The sequence below is a fragment of the Poecilia formosa genome, unplaced genomic scaffold (assembly GCF_000485575.1).
Source record: "Poecilia formosa unplaced genomic scaffold, Poecilia_formosa-5.1.2 Scaffold201, whole genome shotgun sequence".
NCBI classification, from domain to species: domain Eukaryota; kingdom Metazoa; phylum Chordata; class Actinopteri; order Cyprinodontiformes; family Poeciliidae; genus Poecilia; species Poecilia formosa.
The window spans coordinates 290,502-301,219 of NW_006800140.1; the positions used below are offsets into that span (position 1 = coordinate 290,502).

At 38.1% G+C, this 10,718-nt stretch overlaps 1 long non-coding RNA gene across 1 annotated transcript in view; it reads right to left on the reverse strand.

The window, feature by feature from the left end:
* Positions 1–4,998, reverse strand: part of LOC107838009 (uncharacterized) — a 13,775-nt gene extending 8,777 nt beyond the window's left edge. Inside the window, exon 1 of the long non-coding RNA XR_001664058.1 lies at positions 4,699–4,998. This is a non-coding gene — a long non-coding RNA (uncharacterized LOC107838009). The remainder of the gene's footprint in view (positions 1–4,698) is intronic.
* Between the last annotated feature and the right edge of the window lie 5,720 nt (positions 4,999–10,718).

Genomic DNA, 10,718 nt, shown 5'->3' on the forward strand with positions numbered 1-10,718 from the left:
TTCTACTGTTGTGTAGCAGTTAGCTTAATTTTTTAGTTTTTGGAAACATTACATCCATAAAAACTGCCTCTTCCGCTTATGAAAACACCATCATGCATTCTCTGGAACCTAAAACCTGGACGACAGATTAGGCCATGGGTACCCAAAGTGTGGCCCGGGTGCCATCTGTGGTCTTGGGATTGAATTTGTTCGGCCTCCAACTACAGTTTGAAAATGATACCAATTTGACGTATCCAGCTCAGGTGGATGATGGAAACTGAGACTTTTTATTTGTAATCTGGGTAAAAATAGTTACTGACACAATTTTCTTGCAATAGAAAATGTTAAGCAAAACACAAACTATTAGTATGTTTATATTAAAACTTCAATATTCAGAAACTTTTACTGAAAAGCTGACTTTGCTGCACAAAACAGCTTTTATTTTATTTAGAAACTTGGCTAAATATAGAAAACATTTTAAAAGAAGTTTTGAGAATAAATTTGTTCAATTGAACTCAAAATAATTAGAAAACTAAATGTCTTCCTTTTAATACGGAAAACACACAAAAATCATTTTTTAAGTTTTGGATGTATGATGAATAACATCGTAAGTAAAAACAAAACAAAAAAAACCGGACGGTGTTTTTGTTTTTAAATTTTTCTATTTTCTTGACCCGTGAAAACTTTTGACTCGATGATTTTGGCCCAAAAGTTTTGGACTCCCCTGGATTAAGCAGAGGTCGCCGGCTTCAGTGAGAAGTTTCTCTAATGACACAGCAGAATAATGAAATCCTCCCGGTGAACTCCTGGACAGCGGAGTGAGGCGGTGACCGGCGCGCGACCCCGACCCTCCATCATGGCTGCCGCCCACAGGCTGTTATGGATCTGCTCACGTCAAGCCCGGGCCTGCGCGTGCCAATTATCTCCCAGCCATATGGATTTCAACTGTGACTTCTGGCAGACGTTTGTCCAACCCAATGCTCAATTATCTGCACATTAGGGACTCGCCGTCACCTTCTGGACCTTTTGAGGATTCCCGTCAGATTTTGATTATCAGGACTAATCAGTGAATTTCCCCCCCCCAAAGTCGCTGATTTGACATTTTTCCTTTACCAATAAAACACGAGCTTTAAATGTGATTAAATGATCTTTTTGTTTGTGAAATGGAAATGCTGAAACCTTTTAGCTGTCAGATGTCGACGGGCATGTCAGAACTTGATTCTCCCTGACAACCGAGCTACAGGCGGCGGCATCTCCACTCAGGCGAACGGAAATCCACTGAGAGCGACACACAATGTCAGCACAAAACACAACATGCTAGCTCTGATTTCTACCTGCTGCTCCGCATTTACCCAGGAATCCCCTGTTGCGCTATAATTAGACATGACGTTAGAGTTTAATCATTTTAATTCAAATCAAACCAAAAGTCAATATGAATTACACAAAGTGATTTATTTTCAATGTTTTTTCCTGATAGTTTTAATGATTATGGTTTTTTTATACATTAATATCCACTGTGCAGGTTTTTTTATTTTTGATACGAGTTGTTTTTGTTGTTCTCTTCTTAATTATTTTATTCTTTCTCTGACATTTACTTGCTCAAAATAAATCATTTTTTCACTTCATTTCAGTCGTTAAACTCACTACTTGGCTGAAGCTCCGTTTCCATTGCTTCCCATTTCTGCGCCTTTTTCAACCACACTTTAAAAACAAAACGCAGGTGTGCAGTGGTGGCGCAGGGTTTAAGCACAACCCACATACAGAAGTGACTCAATTCCACGCATACAGGTCGCCAGTAAATGCGACCTGTATGCGTTCTGCAGTCTGAACGGGCAAATGACCTGAAAGTGTCCCGCATGCGCAGTAGAGGGCGCCATAGCGTCAGCGTTCTCAGTGTTCTGCCAACCGCCATAAAAAGAAGAAGTGCTCAGTGTTTGCGGAAGTAAACATGGAGGCTAACGGTGGAGCTTAGCTTACATTTTTGAAGTTGTTGTCCGGCCGGAGCAGCATATTAATGACTTAATCCTCATATAATCCGTCATGGTTGTTGTTTTTCTTCCCACTTGCGCGTATCAGGACGCAGAATATTGAGATTTGTTGAGTATCGGTCGCATTTGAATCGGATACGTATCGGATATGGGTCACATTCGAAAAAGAATCTGACCTGTGCTGTTCACACTGCCATGAAAAGATCGGATACAGGTCACATTACGTCAAAAAAATTGGAATTGAGTCACTTCAGGCTGCAGTGTGAACGCAGCCTTAGTCCTTGATGCGGCTGTCGCAGGTTCGATTCCAGGCCTGGCGACCTTTACTGCATGTCTTCCCCTTCTCTCATTACCCACTTTCCTGTCAATTAACTATCAAATAAAGGCCCCTAGAGCCAAAAAAACACAACTAAAACACCTCATTAAGTGCCAGAACTTTTCATAAAAAAAGAAGTGTTTTTTTTTAATTGGGGTGTTTCCATTAAGCAAATTTATTTTTATAATTTCAAATTGCGTATTTTTCATGGGTAATGAAAACACAGCTACTGAAATGCTTTTACTAATTCAGTTTTTGATTTGCTTTAGAGAGTTTTTTTTCTAAAATTGCTTTTCTTGGATAACAGTTTCTTCTTGTTTTGGATGCTGTGTAGTTGGACAGATTTTTAAGAATATTTTTCATACTTTGCTATTTTGCTATGATGCATAACCATAGCAACAGGGTGGATTACATTTTATTAATTTTTCCTTTGGGATCAATAAAGTACTTCTGAGCTGAATTTGAATTGAATCTTTGGGCTTACATGGTCAACGGAAACGCAGCTGGCAACAAAAAGTCTTTCCCATGAATTTTTCAGATCAGAATATTAAATTAATGTATTAAAAATATAGTTTTTATTGGTCTTATAACAAACAAATGTTTTCTTTGTTTGTTGTTGTAATATTATTCTTCCTAATATGAATTATTAAAATAAACTGTTAATGATATTCTGACTTACTGGGATAATCTGTATGTTCTGCATATCTGTTTGATTTTCTTATAAAGTTTCAGTCAGAAATTTGTCTCTGTTTTATTTATGTTTTGCTACATAAACTTCAACCTGAAGTCCTAAGACAGTGGGTGAGTTTTTCTTTTTTCTCTTGCAGCTTATGTGCAGCAGACGTGGCAGCAGCAGAGGGAAGTGATTTATTTTCTTAAAGTAATTAAATGCCTACTTGATCTTTTTTTTTCTGAGAACACGTACAAAACGTGGCAAACAAATTAAAGGAGCGCTCCATGACTAAACCTTTCCCTTGGATTGGTGGAAACCTCGCAAGGGAAGCAAGGAGCCAAACCTCCTCTAATCTATGTTTTGGGAGTTTGTGAGGAAACAATTGGGAAACGCTCATTCTATTTCTGTTTAGGTCCGATTATTAATTTCAATTTACGTAACCCCACTTACTCCCACGGTTTAATTAATGATGCCTGTTATCAGCTGTGTTTAAGAGGTAATGGACAATGCTGAATTTTGAGTGTTTGCAGTGCTGCCGAAGAAAAAAAACTGCTTTACTCCTTTGTAATGGACTTCCAGCAAACAAGAGATTAACACTGTTTGTCTCTCTCTCTTCCTGCTGCGGTGTAATGTAAAGCAAGGCGGAGAGACGGGCAGTGAGGTGTTAAACATAACTTTGAAAATGATGAGTAGAAACAGCAACAGCGGTCAGAACTGCAAAGACCCTTCATGACATAATCCAGACAGAAACTCCTGATCTGATTAGAGGAAACGGGAAGGAGGAAAAGAACGGCAGAAAAATACAAAACCAAATACTGATGATCAACAAACACACTGCACACTGATTGCTGATCAGTGTGCAAGAGTGAAAACGTTTTGAACTTTAGCAAATTTGTTTGAATTTTACTGACCTTTTCACTTCTGACGCACAAACATTTGCTACCTTAAAGGTGACCTTCTTCTTATTCTTCCTTTAACGTGTTGGGACGTTTAGTGGACCTCTGGCAGGCCACTGTTTACGTCCAGAAACTCTGAGCATGTTTACCTGCTGTGCACAGCGACGCTGCCGCGGCAGAACAATCCTGGTATGAAACCTGGAGATGTAGATATTATTGAGGTAGATTAATCAGTCAGACGTAGGAGGAGTGTCTCAGCGATGTCAATCAATCTCGTGAATGCACTGCTAAATGTGCTAACGGCAGAGCAACAACTGTTACCGGAAAACTGTTCATCTGCTGTTTGTCCACTGGCAGCATTAGCCTAACAGGCTATGTAGTGGTGAACTAGCTTTAGCGTAGCAGAGAGTGAGGTGGGAAGCGGTGAGCATGAGAGTGATTGACAGCACCAAGACCCTCCTCCTGGCTCTGATTGGCCGTTTCTGACTGAGTGTTGTTTTTCTGCACTTTGTGCTGTTTAATGTCATAATGTCATGACATGAAAATAATTTTAACAAATATGTAAAAAAATATATATTTTAAATAAAAGTTACATACTGCAGCTTTAATGACAAATAGAGTAAAATAAATTACAGTGTTGCCTTTTAAAACATGAAGAAGTTGCCACTGGTTCCTTTTGTTTATGTTTTTGTCAACATTGTTTCAGGAGCATTTGTGAAAAACATTAAGCGTCTTCTAATTTGTGTTGTTGGATTTGGGGCCCCTTCAGGCTCCGGGCCCCATTACTCACACAGCAAGAAGTGAAAATAAAACCCAAAGTGTTGCGAAGAGCCCCGAAGACGTCACCTGCCTGATCTGTGTTTGTGAAAACCTGACGCTCTCCCCGCTTTCATCTGGACAAGATGGAGTCAGTTAAAACGCCGGTTCCCGCTCGGCTTCAAAGCGCCCGTTTGAGGTCTGGGACCGGACGCTTGCTGCAGGTGCAGTGTGGGAAACTCTGATGCAACAGCAGAAATGTTCAGCTGCAGAGGGCGGGGGGCAGAGCGAAGCAGCTCCAACGTGGAGCGGCGAGGCCTGGCGCAATAAATCTGTTAATCGCAAGATATTATGATTAGAAACAAACAATAAGATCTCAGAAACTGTTCTTTAGTTATACTTTATTTATTTAGCTAGTTATTCTTCGTTCTGGTATATACTTTATTTTGTTTTTGTTCTCTCTCCCTCTTTGCCACTTCTACCCAAAATATCTGTGACTCTTTAGGTTAGCCAAAATATTTTAGAGAAAAGGAAAATAATAAAGCAAATCAGAAACTAACTGCCAAGATTATAGGGAGAAACATCCTCACCCACATATGTTAAACAATTTCATTATTTTTGTTTGGTTACGTGTTTTGTCCTGAATGTGTTTATTTTAATCCTTTCTTGGTCACTTTTTGGTTGTTTATTAAATTTTTGTTTCTGTTGTTTGTTCTCTTATCCAGTAATTTATTTTATAGATCAATATCTCGTTTTGTTAGTCTGTAATGTTTGTATTATACGCACTAGATGGTGAATTAAAAAAAACAAAAATAAAAAATAAACAATGATAATAACAAATAATAATAATAATAATTGCATGATAAATTAAAAAGACGTCAATAATCTCTATTTGCATAATTTATCGTTTCTCTCCAGACTGAAGATTATAAAAATCTTCAGTTTGGTGTTTTGGTCTCTTTTTGTTTACAGATTTCAGAATTTATTTTATGTGTTGCTTCTGTTGTTTTGTTTAAATTATTTATTTTGTATATTTATCGTGTTTAATGTTCATTAGAACTTAAAATTTATTGACTTTTTGAGAATTCAAAACCATTATATTACTCAAAAATTGTCTCAAAACAACAATATTATCATTTATCGTTATGACTTCTGGGACGATTTATCGTCCAGCAAAATTAGTTTCTGTTAAATTCCCAAGATCTGAATTTCTTTTTTAAACCAAACTGGCATAAAAATAAAGCAGTGAGATCAGATTCCCCCTTTCAGTCGCCATAAAAAGGTCATAACATATAAAAATGCAGTGGAACTACAACAAGTGAGTGGAGGATTACGCCGTTTCATCGCTGCGCTGTTGCATGCTGCACTGTCATGCAGTGAGTTACTCAGAGGGAAGGCGGGTAAACCCCCGGTGATGGATCTCTGTAGGTTAAGAAACGCCGTTCGCTGATCCAGCAGCAAGATAGACGCGCTTACCAAGGTCAAGGAGGCTCCCCGGCGTAATTACCCGCCTCGCAAACACAAAGGGCATTGTTATTGGACAAGTATAATGCGGCACATTAGCAGAGCAACACTAGCTGGGGAAGACACTGGGCGGGCATCAATTCAGCCGACTTATCTAAAGTCTCTAATTACTTGGTTTATTTGATAAACAGAACAAGGAGAATCCTTAAATGATTCTGTGAGATCCAAAGGGGATTAATTTCTGACTCCTTGGAAAGAAAAAAAACACAAATCGCTGGTAGAATCCCGTATTTCACTCTTTAATCACGCAGTAATTAGGAGCAATAGGGCAGCAGTTACAGTTGGCATCTGGTGAGATTGGAGAGGAGGAAAAAACGACGTGTGCATTAGAGAGGCTAAAACAAAAGACGCAACAATCAGACAGAACAGCAGGAAGCTGAGCTGCAACTCCAAATACACCAGTCCTGATTCAATATTTCACTTTTCCACCAGAATCATCCAAATATGACTCAATTGATTAATCATGATTAATCGATTAAATAATTGCCAGCTAATTCAGAAATCGATTAACTAAAGACCTAAAATAGGCGATCTTCTGAAAGAAAAACACATTCAAGCTGTAATTAACCCAAAGTTGTACAAAAACATAATATATTTAATTTAAGATAAAAAAAACTGAACTCTTCAATTTTAGCATCGACTGATTCAAATTCTGTAACAAAACCAAAAAACCGTAACTCCTCTTAAAGCTGAACTTTTATAAAAAAACATATTTACATATTAAATCTGTCATCATGTTGTTACAGTAAAATATGAAACATAATTTGTGAAAAAATCGATCTCCTCCACCTTGTCCTTTAGATACTATTGTCTTCTGAACAAATGCACCAAAAAAAACAATCAGAGCCAGGAGGAGGGGCTTGGTGCTGTCAATCATCCTCATGTACTAACTGCTAAATGTGCTAATGTTGGAGAAACAACTCACCGTTACAGGAAACCATTAATCCTCCAACTAGCCTTAGCATTCATGACAGGCTCTGCTAGCTGCAGTAGAAGAGAGCAAAGGATGATTGACAGCTCTAAGTCCCGCCTCCCAGCTCTGATTGGTTGTTTCTATTTAGATCTGGGAGAAGCCAGAGGAGATAAATTGCTGCGTTTCCATTACAAATGTGTGCAAAATGTTGTCAATATTCCGATAATGTCGAAGAAAACACAATTTCACAATCGCAGTGTTTCTATTAAATAAGAAATGCAATTAAAATCACACATAAATAGGTTTGTACTCATGATAAGTTATAAAAATCATCATCCTCCAACTACTTCCTGTTGTCTTCTTTGTTGTTTTTGCCTGTAGTAACATTTGGTTGTTGATCATGTGATGGGAAAAAAGAAGTGTTTCCATTACAGTTTTGCCAGGCAAACCAATTTCAATATGGCCAAAAAACAACCTAATCTAAAACTGTGTAACAAAACCAAGTTTTTCTAAATGGGCGTGTTGTCATTGAGCAAATTTACTGTCAAAATGGCAAATTGTGAAATTATATAGTCAACAGAAAAACAACTAATGCGAAAAAAGCATATGTGATATTTTATATAGTATCTCAAAACCAGTGGACAGAAACAAAGATCAGAACAATTACCAGCTTCATGCAGCTCTACTCAGTTAGTACAAGTAATAAAATATGCAGTAGTGGGAAAAAACTAACAGACAATCCTGTAAAATGTGTTGAGCAGCAAAGACTGAGGAAGAAGCTAACTGGAGGCGCGGTTTAGCACTCGGGGAGAAAGGCTTAGTGCGGAGCAGGAACTAAACACCTTGGCTCTCTACATGCATGGACTGACTTAATGAATGTCTAATTAAGGTCTGTTTGAGGCTCTGTGTTTACTACCAGCTAACAAAACAAAGCCGGTATGTACCTGTTCTAACAGCGACGGTCCTCAAACAGAACAAAGGTTTTCTCTGAATGAGCCTCTCCTGACGCTCCTTCGTCTTTTGGCGTAACAGATACAGGTGGGAGGGTTTGGGTCCGGGTTGCCAGATCTGACTGACAGTTTTAAGGCAAAAAAAACAAAACAACAACAACGTAAAACCAGAACAACTCCAAAAAAAAACTCCAGTCCAAATCTCAGCCTCATACATCATCGACTGTATTTATAGACTTGTGGCAATTCACAACATTTTTGTTTGTTCTTAATTATTGCAACGTCACATCACACATGTTAGTTCCCCGTCTCCCTGCTGCTCGCTGACGATGACTAGCTTTGGTGGTAGCTGTCAAGTTGTCAACATACCACGCTAAATCTTAACTGTACGCCTGATTTATGAAAGGAAAAGGGATGCAGTGCTTTGCTACTAATTGTCAACAGTACAACTAGATAACAAGGTCTGGAAAAAGTTTTAATTAGAAAATAAATAGAGGGAGGTATGTCAGCTATGCTAGCTTGACTTTGACAATTTTACCATTAAGATGAGCTGCAGAATTTGTTGTTTTGGTTAAGAAATACAAAAAAGGCAGATCACCAGTAGAGTTTTTCTGCGTTGTTTTTCCCTTTGCTGTGGCGCACTGCATTAAATTGATAATACCTTCATCTCAAGCTTTGCTAACGTAGTTGTTCTACTGCGGCTATAAGAATCAGATTTTTGCCATCCAGTGTTGTGCACATGCTCAAAATGTCCAAACGTAAGCAATAACACATAACATCTCTGTAGAGGTTTGATACGGCATCAGTTTATATTAAACAAAAATAGATTTGTACATAAAACTGTGTAACTTAAATTACCAATATTAGGTAAGCTTAGCTTTTTCTTAAATACAACTAAAACACATCTTCATGTCAATTTTTGAGCATTTTGAACTGATTCCCAGGACTAGGAATTGTGATTATCTCTCTAATCGATTATTTTCTGAACCATTATCCTGGATATTTAGTCTTTCTCTGGTTTCCCTCTTCCGTGTTGAACTTCGTGACGTTTGCAAACCAAACAGGCGGTTTTGAAACCGTTTTGCTCTCAACCTGCTTTCTGATTCCTGCAGCTTAAATAAAGAGGTAGCTTCTCAAGCAATCTTGGTTTTGTTTGTTTAACGTAATTACTACTTGTCCTCCCATCCTGCCGGCCCAGATGATGCATGAAAATTACCAATTCCCCTACTTCAATCAAAGCGGGAAAAAGCAAAAGGGGGGAAGGGGGGGAGCAGATGGGAGCGCAGCGCTCCCTCCCCGCATAACAAGAAAGGGCGCTGTCTCTGATTAATTAGCTGGAGTTGGTAATCAGTTTAATAAGACTGAAGTTGATGGTGAGCGGTCCCTTTGGCAGCCCGCGCTAAGCTCCACTCTCTGCTCAGGGCCTTGCTTTCCCCCATCAAGTAAACATGCACGCTCTTATTTACATAAACAGTTGTTTCTTTTTTTATTTTGGCCCAACAGAAGCGGCGGACATTAGAGAAAAATTCATGATTAAATTGAGGGTTTTTAAAATTAATATGTCATGAGGTATTCACTGGCACAAAGAGGGTCTAATTCAAAGATTTAATTCTGCCTTGATAGCATTCAGCCCTTTTCCATGGTGAGCCGTACAGATGGATGGGCTCCTTTTCATTCTTTTCTTCCTTAATGGCAAAATCTCATTATGGTGGTTATCACTGAACGGAGAGCAACGCGGGAGCGACGGGCCGCTTGGCGCCGGATCTGGAGCGGGACGCTCACTCTGGGTTCAGGTGATGGTGGGAACATCTGCGTAGGTCTGTTATTAATCACCTGAAAACGTTTTATCCCTCAAAGGAAACATATTTTTATTCCTCAGTTTTGTTATTCTTTAGTTTCTTTGCATTCTGGAATGATTGCATTAGATGATTTGAACTGGACTTATTGAACATGCAGATTTCACTGGGATGGGGTTCTGTTTGTAAAGTTACACTGTAAACAATTAGCAGCAATATTTTGGGTTTTATTTAGCCTATTATAAGAGAAAATAAACGGGTGTTAAGTTTTCATCATATTTTCTTAATGTTATCCATACATTTACAAATATAGGTTCAAAATGAAATATTTAATTCACAAACTAAATATTTAGCTTAAAAATTAAGAATTTAGCTCCAAATTAAATATTTAGTTTGTAATCTAAATACTTAGTTCCGAAGTAAATATTCATTTTCCAAACTAAACATGTGTTTTCCAAACTAAATATTTAGCTCAGATCTTAATATTTAGCTTGGTATTTAAATATTTACTTAGCCTAACTAGTCATAATCTTTAGGCTAGCAAGGTCTTCCTGCTGGAGGGCAAAAAGCTGCTAACTTTTAGCTAATGTCAACATAATGCACTATAAAACTATAAAACAAAAAGGGACGCAGTGCTTTGATACTAATTGTCAACATTACTACAAGATAAAAAAGTAAGGAAAAAACTTAATTAAGAAAAAAAAAATAGGAGTAGTTTAGCTATGCTAGCTTGACTTTGACAACCTTAACATGTAGACGTGCTGCAGAATTTGGTGAGTTTTGTTTCAGTTAAAAAATAAGAAAAGGCGACCCAAACACCAACTCTGACAGATCATCAACAGAGCAGGTGTTTAAATTAGCGAATTAACCTAGCTTAGCTAAAAGCAGCGGTATCTAATCAACCACAGCGATCACTTATTAATAACA